At 44.8% G+C, this 19,367-nt stretch overlaps 1 protein-coding gene across 2 annotated transcripts in view; it reads right to left on the bottom strand.

The window, feature by feature from the left end:
- The window catches only part of LOC120986787 (chemokine-like receptor 1), a 238,964-nt gene extending 222,897 nt beyond the window's left edge, over positions 1–16,067 (bottom strand). For both annotated transcript variants that reach the window (XR_005775793.1, XM_040415493.1), the window contains exon 1: positions 15,968–16,067. The gene's annotated coding sequence lies outside the window, so the exon portion shown is untranslated. The remainder of the gene's footprint in view (positions 1–15,967) is intronic.
- Positions 16,068–19,367: the final 3,300 nt, after the last annotated feature.

The following is a 19,367-nucleotide window of genomic DNA, read 5'->3' as shown; positions in this document are numbered from 1 at the left end:
CTCTCAGGTGCCGCACCTGAGGGGTTAATTGTGCGTATCATAGCCCCCTGTAAGAGATCAGGTGCTGCCAGGCAGCAGGGGGCCCCCCTCCCCAGTTTTAAATTCATTGGTGGCCAGTGCGGCCCCCCCCTCCCTCCCCAGTATTAAATTCATTGGTGGCCAGTGCGGCCCCCCTCCCTCCCCAGTATTACATTAATTGGTGGCCAGTGCGGCCCCCCTCCCTCCCCAGTATTACATTCATTAGTGGCCAGTGGGGCCCCCACTCCCTCCCTCCCCAGTATTAAATTCATTGGTGGCCAGTGCGGCCTCCCCTCTCCCCCCCCTCCTAATTAAAATCACCCCCCCATCATTGGTGGCAGCGGAGAGTTCCGATCGGAGTCCCAGTTTAATCGCTGGGGCTCCGATCAGTTACCATGGCAGCCAAGACGCTACTGCAGTCATGGCTGCCATGGTTACTTAGCAATTTTAGAAGTATTATAAGTGAAAGGTCTGTGCGGCACATTGCTTATATAGTGATTTTAATTAGGAAGGGGGGGGAGAGGGGAGGCCGCACTGGCCACCAATGAATTTAATACTGGGTAGGGAGGGAGGGGTTACCGCACTGGCCACCAATGAATTTAATACTGGGTAGGGAGGGGGGGCGCACTGGACACCAATGAATTTAATACTGGGGAGGGAGGGGGGGCGCACTGGCCACCAATGAATTTAAAACTGGGGAGGGAGGGGGGGCCCCCTGCTGCCGGGCAGCACCTGATCTCTTACAGGGGGCTATGATACGCACAATTAACCCCTCAGGTGCGGCACCTGAAGAGTTAATTGTGCGGATCACAGCCCCCTGTAAGAGATCGGGTGCTGCCAGGCAGCAGGGGGCAGTTATGTCCACAGTTCTTAGTATATTCTAACTTGAAGCGTCCCCATCACTATGGGAACGCCTCTGTGTTAGAATATACTGTCGGATCTGAGTTTCACGATGTGAAAACTAAGATCTGGAAAATCTGTTTATGCAGACGGATCCGTTCTGAACGGATGCAAGTGTTTGCATTATAGGTGCGGATCCGTCTGTGCAGATACCAGACGGATCCGCACCGAACGCAAGTGTGAAAGTAGCCTTATACTGTTCTAATCTTGCACTAGTTTTTCTTAAATGTTTACAGGTTGAGCAACGTTCAAGTACTCGTGCCCATTTTATGGACTCTTTTACAGATGCCGCAATGTGACCTTTATGCATTTATTGTGAAACTGCACTAACTTTTACCTTTAGCTAGTTCAGTAGCACCTTTCTTCTGTGTGCCTTGATTTACAGCTCTGTTCTCTTTACACGGACTGTCTCTGCGGACGCTTAATACTAATGACCTACATCTGGACTGGAGTCATATATCCCGGGTATCCAGGTAGGACCAAGTGGTAAGCCCCAGGTAGGTCCAACAAGGGTAACCCCGCTGCTTCGGGAGCGGCTAGGGGAATAAGGTACTCCTCCTTCCTGTTTGTTATATGTGCCAGGATTGGTAATGGGATTACTAAACTCCCATCCTGGTGTGTCTTGCAGGAGTTTCATGGGATTATCATACCCTCCTCCTGTGACTAGAAAAGGATTTTCTTATTGGTATTGCGGCTGTGTACAATGTGACGTTTTCGGCCACACATTGGCCTTCATCAGACTACAGCAAAAGAAAAAAACTAAATAAATAATGTAATCAAATATTACATACAAATATACATTTAAATGTACCATGGCAAATGAAAAGAATGAAAAATGAAAAGAATAGAAAAAAAGAGAGAAAAAAACTAAAACCAAAAACCAGAAAAGCATGATACATGATAAATGGGATCCAGAGGGTTCTGTAATCATATCCACATGTCAATCAATAATCAGACATAAGTCATAGATCCAGGCGTATCGGTCGGGTCCCATAATGGAGATACCTCCGCTGGAATCATGTTAAGGGACATACTGTCCAGATGAAGGGAGGTCCATGACGTACATAAATAATCCGTGGATACCAGCAACATTACAGGAGCATTGTCATATCCAAGCGTTATCATTATACTGTCATTCAGTCACCGGCTGAGCTAAAGGTCAACATATCCATATTAATGGAACATAGATGTATGGAATAGGCAGGACAGGATCCATGAGTAGTAGAAAGGGATGAGGGATGAGTAGATTAGTATGCAGCCTAGCTGCTATTAGTATACCCTCTTATATATATAGATCTAGGTGGCTGGTGGTCTCCACAAGGTCTTCCCTATACACTATGCTATTTACTAATAGCAGCTAGGCTGCATACTAATCTAAGAGGACCTTCCTTTTTTTTTTTCGGACCAATTGAAATGAATGGTTCCGTATACGGTCCACACAAAATAATGGAAGGGACACGGAAAGATAATACGTTCGTGTGCATGAACCCTTATTGTCCGCATAACGGACAACGATAGTACTGTTCGATTAGTGGCCAGATGTTCAGTTTCCGCAAAAAACGGAATGCACACGGACGTCAGGGTGGGTTCACACTAGCTTTAGGGATTCCGTTATGGCTTTCTGTTATAACATGGTTATAACGGAAAATAACGGAATCCATAAGAAGGAAGGACGGATCCGTTTTTTCTGCCCATAGACTTGTATTATGACGTAATGCAAAACGGAAGCCTTTACGTTTGTTCTCCGCCCCTAAGTCTATGGGAATCAAAACGGATCCTTCTGGGTCCCGTTATGCAAGAAGGAAAACAAAGTCCTGTCAACATAGTGTTAGAATTCATAAAACAGTTCATCATCAGCAATAATTAGAATGATAAATACCATCTGGGTGTCACGTGTGTGCATAGGGAGTATACTTAGACAACAAGAAGTATACTCACTATGCACACATGTGACGCACAGATGGTATTTATCATTCTAATTATTGCTGATGATGAACTGTTTTATGAATTATAACACTATTGATTTTTTATATACTTATTTGTAATCATGTAAGGCAGGGGTGGTCATCCTGTGGCTCTTTGCTTCTTCAAGTGAGATTCTAGCTGTGAAGCCAGGAAGCACTCTCCACCCCAGGCTCAGATCTCTTTTCCTGATCAGGCACTGTTATTACTTTGCAGCTCCAGCTCACTCTCCACTACGTCCTGATGCACACAGTGTAAGAACGTAGTACATGGAGACACACACCATGACCTGACCTCACGGTGGAGAGCGTGTCAGACCTGCAGAGTAGCAGGTGCCCGAGCAGGAGCCCAGTGCCTGATCAGGAGAGGGAAGAGATTTTTTTAAATGATAGATCTGAGAATGTGGGTCTGATCTGAACATGGGGGGGAGGGGGTCCAGATCTGAGCAATGGGGGTCTGAGCATGAGGGGGAAGATCTGAGCATGAGGGTTCAGATTTGAGCATGGGTTGGTCAGGTCTGAGCATGGAGGTCTTGTTTGAGCATGGATTGGTCAGGTCTGAGCATGGGGGGGGGTCAGATCTGAGAAAGGGTGGATCTAAGCATGGGGGGGGGAATCTGAGCATGTGGGGGGGATCTGAGCACTGAGGGTCGGACACTGGGAGTCTGATTTGTGTTGTCTGATCCAAGCATTGGGGGTCTTATTTTGGGGGTCTGATTTGGAAGTCTGATGAGGTTTGGAGATCTTATTGTAGGTCAGATGAGGATTGGGGATCTGATTTAGGAGTCTGATCTAAGGTCTGATGAACAAAATATTTTTTACTTTTTTTCTCTGCTAATGAACAATAAGAAAAAAATATTTTTAGCAGACCTCAGATCAGATGAAAAATATTTTTTTATCTTATTTTTCTTTGTTAAAACCTAGGTGCATCTTGTAGGGCGAAAAATACGGTGACTGTGTAAATGTATAGCTTGTGGCTCCTGATAGTCATGTAAGGTTGGCCACCCCTGATGTATGGTAATCACAATTTACATTCACATTTATGTACCGTATGTCATCTCTGGCACTAGGTGAGCACTTTAATGTATATTTTGTGTATGATTGTACTTATTAATTGTTTATTTGATGCCCTTGCACTTTGTGTATATATATGGCGCACTCACCTAAAGAATTATTAGGAACACCTGTTCTATTTCTCATTAATGCAATTATCTAGTCAACCAATCACAAGGCAGTTGCTTCAATGCATTTAGGGGGGTGGTCCTGGTCAAGACAATCTCCCGAACTCCAAACTGAATGTCAGAATGGGAAAGAAAGGGGATTTAAGCAATTTTGAGCGTGGCATGGTTGTTGGTGCCAGACGGGCCGGTCTGAGTATTTCACAATCTGCTCAGTTACTGGGATTTTCACGCACAACCATTTCTAGGGTTTACAAAGAATGGTGTGAAAAGGGAAAAACATCCAGTATGCGGCCGTCCTGTGGGCGAAAATGCCTTGTGGATGCTAGAGGTCAGAGGAGAATGGGCCGACTGATTCAAGCTGATAGAAGAGCAACGTTGACTGAAATAACCACTCGTTACAACTGAGGTATGCAGCAAAGCATTTGTGAAGCCACAACACGCACAACCTTGAGGCGGATGGGCTACAACAGCAGAAGACCCCACTGGGTACCACTCATCTCCACTACAAATAGGAAAAAGAGGCTACAATTTGCACGAGCTCACCAAAATTGGACTGTTGAAGACTGGAAAATGTTGCCTGGTCTGATGAGTCTCGATTTCTGTTGAGACATTCAAATGGTAGAGTCCGAATTTGGGGTAAACAGAATGAGAACATGTATCCATCCTCTGATGGCTACTTCCAGAAGGATAATGCACCACGTCACAAAGCTCCAATCATTTCACATTGGTTTCTTGAACATGACAATGAGTTCACTGGACTAAAATGGCCCCCACATTCACCAGATCTCAACCCAATAGAGCATCTTTGGGATGTGGTGGAACGGGAGCTTCGTGCCCTGGATGTGCATCCCTCAAATCTCCATCAACTGCAAGATGCTATCCTATCAATATGGGCCAACATTTCTAAAGAATGCTATCAGCACCTTGTGGAATCAATGCCACGTAGAATTAAGGCAGTTCTGAAGGCAAAAGGGGGTCCAACACCGTATTAGTATGGGGGCACGAATAATTCTTTAGGTGAGTGTATATGGCACACTCACCACCACTTGTTGCTTGGGAAAGGCTCCAGTATAGAGCCGAAACATCGCGCTTCCTACATGGGTGAATAAACACTTTTTAGATTCTTCTATTTGAGAGCGCTGCCTGCCTTTTATTATTGTATTTTTGGGCTGTTGTCGGGCCCCTTTAGGCTTGCACCTCTGATTTTTCCTTTTCTGCTTTGTGCTGCCTTCTTTTCCATTTTTGTATCTATTACCCGCAGATGCCATATTTTGGAGTTCTCCTGGTTGTTCTCCCGTCACAGTGAAGCTTTAGGAGTTTTATAGGAATATTTTGGTGAGGTGAGGATGATGTGTGTTGTAGTTATTGGAGGATCTGCGTGGTTCGCAGTGACATGGGGGGGGGGGGGGGGGGCTCTGCTTTTTCCTGTGTAAATGGCAGCACTTTACTCCACGTAATTATCTATAATGGACCGCGGAGATAATGACTCCATCATGTGGATTGTTACTCATGAGAAAATATGAGAAATACCAGCAGATATATTATCAGCGCTTTTCCATGTACAGGGGAGGCACAGAGATAGCAGGGTTCAGCGCAGACGTGTGGAGTTTGTCATCTGGTCAGGGTAACATTACCATTACGGTATCACAGTGGACTGTGCGTGAACCTACTTTCTTACCTTCATCATCTAGGAACAGATCAATGTCAAAATGCAGCTCTGCTACATCTCTACCGACATATAGATCATCCATGATCACCGAGGCTGTAGACGTGCTCATAGATGAAGGCTATGTAACTGCTATGGGGCCCGTTGAGACAGGGGCCAGTCCGGGTCGGTCCCTTCGACTTTACTGATAGGCGGTGGACAACTCCCTCCGAAGAAGCCGAATTGTTAGCAAACCAGGGGGTGAGGGTCTAGTCCACGGGTCGTGGAGAAGGGCCCATCTTTGCAGTGTGGCCCCTTTTCTTCTATGTATATCATCAGCTTTACCGATTCAGCTCTGCTGCATGGAGACAATCCCTGTGACGCTGTGCCGTCAGCTCTGTAGGGAACTGATTCTGACATCGCCGTAACTTACCAAATGATAATCCCTAGAGATGAGCGACGTTCTCTAAAATTCGATTCGGCCGCTTCGCCGAACTTTACAAAAAAATACGCTTCGTGCTGAGTAACTTTGTAAATAGCGGGTGCAATGACAGTGAATGGCGATTCGCGCCGCCTCCCCATCATTGTACCCCTCAGATGCCGCGGTCATCGCTGATCGCGGCATCTGTGATCCTTATTAAACCATTTTAGTGGCGCAATTTAAGAAAAAAATTCAATTGCACTCACCTCAACCAATTGAGCGTGAAGCGGCCGCTGCGGCCATCTTGCTTGAAGACCCAGCGCAATTCGAGGAAGATTTCGAGGAAGATCTTTAAGCAAGATGGCGGCAGCGGCCTCTTGGCGCTTAAATAAATTAGGTGAGTATAATTATTATTATTTTTTTACAGCCATTTCAGGGGGATGCTAGGAGTTGTAGGTTTCGCAACAGCCCCCAACAACTGTGAAAAATATTAGGTCTGCGGCATTATAATGTGCATGGGAGGTCCCTGCAAGGAACTACCTTCATGCCAGCATGCAGTACCCCCTATCTCCACTAGTGGCCGCTGCAGGCAGTGAATAGTTTACTACACCCTGGGTCTGCTGTCCCATAGGCAGAATCCAGGCTGCCACAAACTTATACTCAACTCGTCACTGATGACGTCACCGCGTGCGGCCAGCCTGATCACGTGGTGAGGTCATCACACTCACCGCAGGTCCTTTGGTGGGTTTTCTTCAATGAAGACGAGAGAGGGCAACCCCTCCACGAGCAAGTGAATAAGACAAGTATAATTTTTTTTATTTTGAGCCACCAAAATTCTTTATATACCACGAATCATGAGGAAATTCGACTTTGTGGCAAATCTAATTTCAGAGACTTCGATTCGCTCAACACTAATTATAAGGTTATATTTCGGGATTGCTATGTGAGCAGTTGGCTTTAATATAACTAAACCTGGAGCAGGGAACGTTTACCCCTTTCGGGCTGGTTAATGATACGCGGCCTGACGGCGCGCCCGTCACAGGATTACATGGATCGGTAAGAAACAATCGAGCTGATAAGAACATAACCACGTAACATATACAGAATTCATCCTACACAAAACCCAGATGGAAAGTTACCAAACCCCTGAAGAAGCAGGAGGTGCATGTACAGATGAAGCAGAGCTCAACAGTATCCATGAGATCTCACTTTCCTCAAAGACCCAATAATCAGGGAAGCGCAGAAATGAATCTGCCCTGTGGACAAAGCGGGATCACCTGACTGTAGAAGATTCCCGCTCTGCACTCCGGCAGGTAGAGGCTTCACATACAGAGATTCTTTATGGTCCCTAGGATGACGGAGACCATCAGCAGGTGACACTGCGCTACAGAAAGCGAAAATGTGATTGAACACTGGGGGACGCGTCTCTTATACATCAAGAAATGCTTTGACTTAAGACTGAAGCCAGCCACAAACCTTACACCGCAGCCAAATAAGCACTGAATGCATGTAGACAGTGACTACACCAGCAGAATAGTGAGTGCAGCTCTGGAGTATAATACAGGATGTAACTCAGGATCAGTACAGGATAAGTAATGTAATGTACACAGTGACTGCACCAGCAGAATAGTGAGTGCAGCTCTGGAGTATAATACAGGATGAAACTCAGGATCAGTACAGGATAAGTAATGTAATGTACACAATGACTGCACTAGCAGAATAGTGAGTGCAGCTCTGGAGTATAATACAGGATGTAACTCAGGATCAGTACAGGATAAGTAATGTAATGTACACAGTGACTGCACCAGCAGAATAGTGAGTGAAGCTCTGGAGTATAATACAGGATGTAACTCAGGATCAATACAGGATAAGTAATGTATGTACACAGTGACTGCACCAGCAGAATAGTGAGTGCAGCTCTGGAGTATAATACAGGATGTAACTCAGGATCAATACAGGATAAGTAATGTATGTACACAGTGACTGCACCAGCAGAATAGTGAGTGCAGCTCTGGAGTATAATACAGGATGTAACTCAGGATCAGTACAAGATAAGTAATGTAATGTATATACACAGTGACTGCACCAGCAGAATAGTGAGTGCAGCTCTGGAGTATAATACAGGATGTAACTCAGAATCAGTACAGGATAAGTAATGTATGTGCACAGTGGCTCCACCAGCAGAATAGTGAGTGCAGCTCTGGAGGATAATACAGGATGTAACTCAGGATCAGTACAGGATAAGTAATGTATGTACACAGTGACTGCACCAGCAGAATAGTGAGTGCAGCCCTGGAGTATAATACAGGATGTAACTCAGGATCAGTACAGGATAAGTAATATATGTACACAGTGACTGCACAAGCAGAATAGTGAGTGCAGCTCTGGAGTATAATACAGGATGTAACTCAGGATCAGTACAGGATCAGTAATGTATGTGCACAGTGACTCCACCAGCAGAATAGTGAGTGCAGCTCTGGAGGATAATACAGGATGTAACTTAGGATCAGTACAGGATAAGTAATGTATGTACACAGTGACTGCACCAGCAGAATAGTGAGTGCAGCTCTGGAGTATAATACAGGATTTAACTCAGGATTAGTACAGGATAAGTAATGTAATGTATGTACACAGTGACTGCACAAGCAGAATAGTGAGTGCAGCTCTGGAGTATAATACAGGATGTAACTCAGGATCAGTATAGGATAAGTAATGTATGTACACAGTGACTGCACCAGCAGAATAGTGAGTACAGCTCTGGAGTATAATACAGGATATAACTCAGGGTCAGTACAGGATAAGTAATGTAATGTATGTACACAGTGACTGCACCAGCAGAATAGTGAGTGCAGCTCTGGAGTATAATACAGGATGTAACTCAGGATCAGTACAGGATAAGTAATGTATGTACACAGTGACTGCACCAGCAGAATAATGAGTGCAGCTCTGGAGTATAATACAGGATGTAACTCAGGATCAGTACAGGATAAGTAATGTAATGTACACAGTGACTGCACCAGCAGAATAGTGAGTGCAGCTCTGGAGTATAATACAGGATGTAACTCAGGATCAGTACAGGATAAGTAATGTAATGTATGTACACAGTGACTCCACCAGCAGAATAGTGAGTGCAGCTCTGGAGTATAATACAGGATGTAACTCAGGATCAGTACAGGATAAGTAATGTATGTACACAGTGACTGCACCAGCAGAATAGTGAGTACAGTTCTGGAGTATAATACAGGATGTAACTCAGGATCAGTACAGGATAAGTAATGTCAGGGCTTTTTTTCTCAGAGAAAAGGTGGTGGAACTCAGCCCCCCTCCCCTGGCCACGCCCCTACCCACCCCTAGGACCGCCCCCTAAAACCGCCCCTTTTTGAGAACAGGGATGCAAGTAAAATTTGGGGGGACTATAAAAGTCCAGCCCAGCAAAGAAACCCCCCATGGCACTGTTAATGAGGGATCTGGGGATGGCACTGTTAATGGGGGATCTGGGGATGGCATCCGCAGATCCCCCATCCTATAACAGTGCCATCCACAGACCCCCCCCACCCCATAACAGTGCCATCCACAGACCCCCCACCCCATAACAGTGCCATCCACAGACCCCCCACCCCATAACAGTGCCATCCACAGACCCCCCTTAACAGTGCCATCCACAGACCCCCCCACCCCATAACAGTGCCATCCACAGACCCCCCCACCCCATAACAGTGCCATCCACAGACCCCCCCACCCCATAACAGTGCCATCCACAGACCCCCCCTTAACAGTGCCATCCACAGACCCCCCCTTAACAGTGCCATCCACAGACCCCCCACCCCATAACAGTGCCATCCACAGACCCCCCCTTAACAGTGCCATCCACAGACCCCCCCACCCCATAACAGTGCCATCCACAGACCCCCCACCCCATAACAGTGCCATCCACAGACCCCCCCTTAACAGTGCCATCCACAGACCCCCCACCCCATAACAGTGCCATCCACAGACCCCCCCTTAACAGTGCCATCCACAGACCCCCCCACCCCATAACAGTGCCATCCACAGACCCCCCCACCCCATAACAGTGCCATCCACAGACCCCCCTTAACAGTGCCATCCACAGACCCCCCCACCCCATAGCAGTGCCATCCACAGACCCCCCTTAACAGTGCCATCCACAGACCCCCCCCATAACACTGCCATCCACAGACCCCCCCCCCCACCATTGCCGCTCCAGTACAGTTATAAAATTTGTAAAATGAATAATGATTCTATTCATGAGGCCCCGTCTGTAGTAGAACATTCAATATATCCATCCTACTCACAGGGCTGTTATCGTAATCCAGGCCGGCCGGGCAGACGAGCGGCAGCGTCACTGACTGACGTCACGTGCCTGAGCCGCCTGCTTCATTCATAAAGTATGCCGGTCAGGCACGTGACGTCAGTCAGTGACGCTGCCGCTCGTCTGCCCGGCCGGCCTGGATTACGATAACAGCCCTGTGAGTAGGATGGATATATTGAATGTTCTACTACAGACGGGGCCTCATGAATAGAATCATTATTCATTTTACACATTTTATAACTGTACTGGAGCTGGGGGCCGGAGCACAGTGAGCGCACCGGCCCTCAGCTCCTCCTCCCAGTCCCTCCCCGCTGATACATCGCAGCTTGCGATGTCAAAAGGTGTCGGAACGCCGTTCCGGTGCGTTCAGCCAGAAAAAAAGCCCTGAGTAATGTAATGTATGTACACAGTGACTGCACCATCAGAATAGTGAGTGCAGCTCTGGAGTATAATACAGGATGTAACTCAGGATCAGTACAGGATAAGTAATGTATGTACACAGTGACTGCACCAGCAGAATAGTGAGTGCAGCTCTGGAGTATAATACAGGATGTAACTCAGGATCAGTACAGGATAAGTAATGTATGTACACAGTGACTGCACCAGAAGAATAGTGAGTGCAGCTCTGGAGTATAATACAGGATGTAACTCAGGATCAGTACAGGATAAGTAATGCATGTACACAGTGACTGCACCAGCAGAATAGTGAGTGCAGCTCTGGAGTATAATACAGGGTGTAACTCAGGATCAGTACAGGATAAGTAATGTATGTACACAGTGACTGCACCAGCAGAATAGTGAGTGCAGCTCTGGAGTATAATACAGGATGTAACTCAGGATCAGTACAGGATAAGTAATGTATGTACACAGTGACTGCACCAGAAGAATAGTGAGTGCAGCTCTGGAGTATAATACAGGATGTAACTCAGGATCAGTACAGGATAAGTAATGCATGTACACAGTGACTGCACCAGCAGAATAGTGAGTGCAGCTCTGGAGTATAATACAGGGTGTAACTCAGGATCAGTACAGGATAAGTAATGTATGTACACAGTGACTGCACCAGCAGAATAGTGAGTGCAGCTGTGAAGCATTACACAGGCATCAACTCAGGAACATAGCAGGATGCATCATGCAAACTGAATCATTTACATGGTCTGCACCACAGTTTTTTTTTTTAAGTACAAAATTTGCTAAATTTTAAGCAAACTCAGTTTTGTGAAAGTTTTCCACTTTTATCCTTTCCTCTCTGTATCTTGTCACTGTAAGTGGAGCGTAGCAGAAGAGCGCGGGGACAATGTGACCAGACAGATTGACAATAATTTATGCCAGAAAATTAGCTTAAATTATATCCACATTGACAGCAGCCCTTAGCTGGAGTAGTCCCAGTCCCTGGGGTCTGCAGCCTCACGTTATCCACAAGGTGACGGTGCTCCTTCATGTACATCTAGTAACGCTGTTCTCTGTATCTTCAGGGCCCCTATGACCCTCCCTAATAGAGGCCAGTTCACATCTACAGCCCCCTTCTACTCTTCCTAAAGTACTCAAGGTTCTCCTTGGTTCGGTGCTAATTCTCATCTACAGCCCCCCCTCTACTCTTCTTACTTAGGGGACTCCTTGGTTCAGTGCTAGTTCACATCTGTAGCCCCCCCCCCCCTACTCTTCTTACTTAGGGGACTTCTTGGTTTGGTGCTAGTTCACATCTATAGCCCCTCCTCTACTTTTCTTACTCAGGGGACTCTTTGGTTTGGTGCTAGTTCACATCTACAGCCCCCCTTCTACTCTTCTTACTTAGAGGACTCCTTGGTTCAGTGCTAGTTCACATCTATAGCCCCCCCCCTCTACTCTTCTTACTTAGGGGACTCCTTAGTTCGGTGCTAGTTCACATCTATAGCCCCCCTCTACTCTTCTTACTTAGGGTTCTCTGTGGCTCGGTGCTACTTCACACCTAAAGCCCCCCCCCCCTCTACTTTTCTTACTTAGAGGACTCCTTGGTTTGGTGCTGGTTCACATCTACAGCCCCCCCCCCCCCCCCACTCGTCTTACTTAGTGGACTCCTTGCTTCAGTGCTAGTTCACATCCACAGCCCCCCTCTACTCTTCTTACTTAGGGGACTCCTTGGTTCGGTGCTGGTTCACATCTACAGTCTCCCCCCCCTCTACTCTTCTTACTTAGGGGACTCCTTGGTTCAGTGCTAGTTCACATCTATAGCCCCCCTCTACTATTCTTACTTAGAGGACTCTTTGGTTCAGTGCTAGTTCACATCTATAGCCCCCTCTCTACTCTTCTTACTTAGAGGACTCCTTTGTTCGGTGCTAGTTCACATCTATAGCCCCCCTCTACTCTTCTTACTTAGGGGACTCTTTGGTTCAGTGCTAGTTCACATCTACAGCCCCATTCTACTCTTCTTACTTAGAGGACTCCTTGGTTCAGTGCTAGTTTACATCTATAGCCCACCCTCTACTCTTCTTACTTAGGGGACTCTTTGGTTTGGTGCTAGTTCACATCTATAGCCCTCCCTCTACTCTTCTTAATTAGGGGACTACTTGGTTCGGTGCTAGTTCACATTTACAGCCCTCCCTCTACTCTTCTTACTTAGAGGACCCCTTGGTTCGGTGCTAGTTAACATCTACAGCCCCCTCTACTCTTCTTACTTGGTGGACTCCTTGGTTCAGTGCTAGTTCACATATATAGCCCCCCTCTACTCTTCTTACTTAGAGTACTCTTTGGTTCGGTGCTTGTTCACATCTACTCTTCTTACTTAGAGGACTCTTTGGTTCGGTGCTAGTTCACATCTGTAGCCCCCCCCCCCTCTACTCTTCTTACTTGGTGGACTCCTTGGTTCAGTGCTAGTTCACATCTACAGCCCCCTCTACTCTTCTTACTTGGTGGAATCCTTGGCTCGGTGCTAGTTCACATCCATAGCCCCCCCCCTCTACTCTTCTAACTTGGTGGACCCCTTGGTTTGGTGCTAGTTCTCATCTATAGCCCCCCTCTACTCTTCTTACTTGGTGGAGTCCTTGATTTAGTGCTAGTTCACATCCATAGCCCCCCCCCCCTCTACTCTTCTTACTTGGTGGACCCCTTGGTTTGGTGCAAGTTCTCATCTATAGCCCCCCTCTACTCTTCTTACTTGGTGGAGTCCTTGATTTAGTGCTAGTTCACATCTACAGCCCCCCCCCCCCCCCCCCTCTACTCTTCTTACTTGGTGGACTTCTTGGCTCGGTGCTAGTTCACATCCATAGCCCCCCCTCTACTCTTCTTACTTGGTGGAGTCCTTGGTTCGGTGCTAGTTCACATCTATAGCCCCCCCTCTACTCTTCTTACTTGGTGGACTCCTTGGCTCGGTGCTAGTTCACATCCATAGCCCCCCCTCTACTCTTCTTACTTGGTGGAGTCCTTGGTTCGGTGCTAGTTCACATCCATAGCCCCCCCTCTACTCTTCTTAATTGGTGGACTCCTTGGTTCGGTGCTAGTTCACATCTATAGACCCCCCCCTCTACTCTTCTGTGTTACAATGTATTGATTCCTTGCAGCAAGTGATTGTTTTTGTTTCCTTGGCAGCGACACATTGTAACCTCTTATAAACTCGTTATTGTTTGGTTGGAACAATGTGGCTGCTCGGATCCAAGCTGCATATTTCACAGGTCTCAAGATATTAATGGTTTCTGGATAAACTTGACACCCTCCTTCTGCATCCATGACTGTCACATTATAATCCCCAGCACTTCAGAATTGTGTTCCCTGCACTTTGTCCTGGTAGATGTCTGCATGCCATAAGTCCCTCTCTCACTTAGGTTGATGTAGCAGAGCCGAGTTACTCATTTTGAGCATAAAGGCATCATTGAAGTCTATGTCAAGGCTGGGGAAGGAGTTTGGGGTGTGCCTTGGAGGGGTATGGGGCACTATGGGGGGCACGAGGGTTACAGAGGTTTTATTGATGCAGAAAACCACAGATGAATACTAGAAATTCTGCAGGACAGTTGTCCGGCTCGCTGCAGAGTTTGCTGTGGTTTAGAGGTAGTATTTCCAGTCATCCCGGGGGCGTCAGACAAAATAAATCTAGGACATGAAACCCATCTGCTGGAATTACCAGAAATCTTATCGTCTTTATGTGGAGTATTCTACAATTCAATGATGTTATCATTTCCTGGGAAAGTTGAGTGACTATCCGCATGCCTCCCGTAGCCTCCCACCCATCTCTATGCCACCTATGGTTCATTGATACAGTCTGTCTTTCTCTGTTACTCAGAACCCTGGGAAATCTGGGGGGTAAATCCGCTGTAATGAGATCATATTGGTTGTCACCCAGCTTTCCCGGGAACAGTTAGTGTTAAAATATCGGAGAGGACGGTTCCCCTGGGGAGTTCTATGACCATCAGGTAATGCACTGGACTGGCCTGCAGTCCTATGTAAAGCCGTACATCAAGCATCTTGTGCGACAATGAACAGAGCAAAATGCTAATCTCAGCCGACTTTATCTGACAAACTCAACTTTGCTCACTAGCAATTTCCTTCTTTCATACAGACGTAGCAGAGCTGTGTGTGTCACCTAACATTACATTCATTATTTTGCAATACGTAGTTTCGATGCATAATCTACAGATGTAGCAGTGCTCTTCAGTCAGTAAGATTAGCTCTGCTACATCTGTAGCTACCAATACATTCACAATTAATACTCTTAATTGATTATCTATCCATCTCATATCTATTATCTATCTATTATCTATTTATTATCTATCTATCTATTATCTATTTATTATCTATCTATCTATCTATCTATCTATCTCATATCTATCTATGTATCTATTATCTATTATCTATCTATTATCTATCTATCTATCTATCTATCTATCTATCTATTATCTATCTATTATCTATCTATTATCTATTATCTATCTATTATCTATTATCTATCTATCAATTATCTATCTATTATCTATCTATCTATCTATCTATCTATCTATCTATTATCTATTATCTATTATCTATCTATCTATCTATCTATCTATCTATCTATCTATCTATCTATCTATTATCTATCTATTATCTATTATCTATCTATCTATTATCTATCTATCTATCTATCTATCTATCTATCTATCTATTATCTATCTATTATCTATCTATTATCTATCTATCTATCTATTATCTATCTATTATCTATCTATCTATTATCTATCTATCTATCTATCTATTATCTATCTATCTATCTATCTATCTATTATCTATTATCTATCTATTATCTATTATCTATTATCTATTATCTATTATCTATCTATCTATCTATCTCTCTATCTATCTTTCTATCTATCTATCTATTATCTATCTATTTCTTTCTTTCTTTCTCCTATCTATCTATCTATCTCATATCGAGATATTGCAATAGTTTTAAAGTCCTAGAAAAAAACACAGCTCTATCATGTGCAACAAACTCAGCACTGCTACATTTGTCAAGTGCAAGTCAACAAATGCCCGTTCCCTTTCCATATGGTCATTCATGGTCCCTACCTTGTGGCCAGCACTGGGGTCCAAGAGGGTGAAGTAGAAGGAGATTCCCTTTTTGCAGCTAGAAGGAGCCAAGTCTGAGAGCGCGGTGAGACATAGACAGCTGGGGATAGTGCAGAGAACACACTCAGCTCATCTGCACTGTGTGATCCATTCACTATGCCCGTCCCCTGTAACCCCTTCCTGCCTGGGAGGCTCCGAAGGCAGCGGAGCAGCTAAGCTTGGATCCATAAAAAAATCTAAGGGAATGTGCCCTGGAAGGATTGTGCTGGCAGTGGGGAACTAGGAAGAAAGACTTTAAAGGATGACATGGTATAGTATAGTTGAGGTTGTCATGAAACTAAATTGGCTATGGGCAATGAGGACTCCCTGAGTTATTGTCCTATGGAAACCCACAGCTTTTAGATATCACCAAATGACAAAGTCAGCTCTGCTACCTTTGCATCAATATTAAATATTTTTATGTATTACTTTTGCATTGTCTGTGTTGAGGGGGAACTTGTATCTAGATTAGGAAACATGAAGAACATAAGGAAGCTTAACCTTTAAAAATATTTCTTTAACCCTTTGAGAACCCGACAATTTTTTGTTTTTACAGTCCTTGCCTTTCCAGATCAATAACCTTTTTTTTTATTTGTCCGTTCACATAGCCTTATGAGGGCTTGTTTTTTTGTGGGACACGATGTACTTTCTAATCCCTCCATTTACTATTGTATATTATGGGAAGGTGGGAAAATAAAACCTCCAAATGGGGTTAAATTAGAAAGAAAAGATACATTTCTGCCATAGTTTTATGGGTTTTGTTATTATGGCATTTCCTATTATATAAATCTGACTTATTCTCTTCATTTTCGATTACAGTGATACCACATTTATATAGTTTATGGGTTTTCTTTTTACAGCGTTCCCTATGAGATAAAACCATCTTATTCTTTGCATTCTCCGGGTCAGTATGATTAGAGTGATACCACATTTACATAGTTTTATGGGTTTTCTTTTCACGACATTCCCTATGTGTCACGGGTGAGGTATGGAATGGAACACCAAACCGACAACAGGAGGGAAGTGAAAAGCCACTAGGCCTCAATGCTCGGGAAAAAGGGAAGGGTCACCTCCTAAATAACCCTACTCCTTGTCCTGTCTCCTATTCATATGGGCACACCCCGAAGGTAGGAATGCCCTTACACCGGAACCTGAGACCCTGGAGAGCCTAAGGATCCCTATAGATAAAGGCTGGGATTGAGGCAACCCGCTCCTTTCCAGTTGAAGGAACCAGCTCTGAGGCCTAGTAGCAACAGACACGGGGAGGGACAACAAGACACAAAGGAGTAAGACACTTAACTTCTGAAGAGATGGACGAGCACGGACTCCAGAGAGGACAACATACCAACTCTTCCAAAATCCAAATGAAGCTATCAACCGCATAGCCAGAAGGGTGAGGTCAGACTATATAGGGGAGGTGTGATGACCGCTAAGCTACATCTGAAACAAGGGGTGGGGTCATGAGCAATAACAACAACTGAAGCAAGTAATCAAAGAGGCTGTTAGATTCCTTCACGTGTAGCCAGTCTCTTTGATCTCCTGACATCTGTCACAGGGGGGACCGTGACACTATGAGATAAAACTGATCTGTTCCCTTCATTATCTGGGTCAGTACAATTACAGTGATACCACATTTACATAGTTTTATGGTTTTGTTTTTATGTTGTTCCCTATAAGATAAAACTGACCTGTTCTCTTCATTCTCCGAATCAGTACAATTACAGTGGTACCACATTTATATAATTTTATGGGTTTTGTACGATTACAGTGAAACCACATTAATATAGCTTTTTCTGTTTATTAATACCTAAAAAAAATGATTTACTGGAGTTGGCATTATTACTACAGACAAAAGAGGCCAAAGAGTGAGGCAAGAGGCAGGTACTTTAGCCATGGGGCGTACTCTGCACAAATAGTCAAAAGGAGGGTTTTGTTTAATGTCCATGCAGGATGGGGAACAAGATCATAGCCCTAACCCTAACCCACTCAAACAGCAGAGACCCGCAGCTAATGACCACGGCCGGCAATAATGCCGATCTCGGTGATTAAAGCCTTTAGATGCCGTGATCAAGTGTGATCATGGCATCTAAAGAGTGAAAAACCCGGAAGCTCGTTTTTCTGCGCTTCCTACTGGCATCCTCTGCAACCAATGAGGATGCTGGAAATTGGTTTCAATACGCTGGGTCTCTCTGAAGAGACCCAGGGTATTGAAGCTGATTTTCTTATTTTGGCCAGCAGGTGGCAGGCCAACATAAAAAATGATCAATTCTCCTCTCATCATAGGTCTGAAAGACCCATGAGGATTCTGAATAAAAAAAAAGGTTTTGTAGGCTCAAACATGAGTTTAAAAGCCATACCAAAGTAAAAAAAACTGTTAAAAAATATATATATAATGACACTTTAAATAAACCTCCTTTCTGTAGAATAAAAAAAGAAATACATTCGGATCACCGCATCTGAAAACATCTGTGCTATTAAAATATTAAAAATATGTTTTCAATACGGCGAATGGCGTAATTGGAAAACGGGTCAAAATGGCCAATTTGCTATTTTTTCATTGATTCTCTTACCCCAAAAAATTTTGTCACACACTGTCATGCTTCGGTGTGGGAGGGAAACACCACACCAAGCATACAGTGGGGCAAAAAAGTATTTAGTTAGCCACCAATTGTGCAAGTTCTCCCACTTAAAAAGATGAGAGGCCTGTAATTTTCATCATAGGTACACTTGAACTATGAGAGACAGATTGGGGGAAAGAATACAGGAAATCACATTGTAAGATTTCTAATGAATTAATTAGTAAATTCCTCAGTAAAATAAGTATTTGGTCACCTACAAACAAGCAAGATTTCTGGCTCTCACAGACCTGTAACTTCTTCTTTAAAGGGACACTGACAGGCCTTCTGAGCATAATTAGCTCTTTATATGCCCCCCTAGGTTTTATAATAAGTTCCCAATTCATATAAGTATTATCCCTGTGCGCATTATAAAACGTTAAAAATAATCTTTATAATCACCTGTCCTTTCTGCCCAAGGGGCGTTCTTTGTGCCGCATTTGTGCCCAGCCGCGTCCCAACTGCCGGATCCTTAGACACGCCCATCTCATTAGTATTCACTTGCCGCAATGTGATCCCAGCAAGCGAGGGTGCCGGGCGCATGCGCAGGATCTCCGAATGTCGGGGACTGGAAAATATGGCCCAGAGAAGTGAATACTAATGAGATGGGCGTGTCTAAGGATCCGGCAGTTGGGACGCGGCTGGGCACAAATGCGGCACAAAGAACGCCCCTTGGGCAGAAAGAACAGGTGATTATAAATATTATTTTATTATTGGGAACTTATTATAAGACCTAGGGGGGCATA

The sequence above is a fragment of the Bufo bufo genome, chromosome 1, assembly GCF_905171765.1.
Source record: "Bufo bufo chromosome 1, aBufBuf1.1, whole genome shotgun sequence".
Classification (NCBI taxonomy): Eukaryota; Metazoa; Chordata; class Amphibia; order Anura; family Bufonidae; genus Bufo; species Bufo bufo.
The sequence above is the reverse complement of the archived record's forward strand: the minus strand, read 5'-3'. Positions and strand labels throughout refer to the sequence as shown.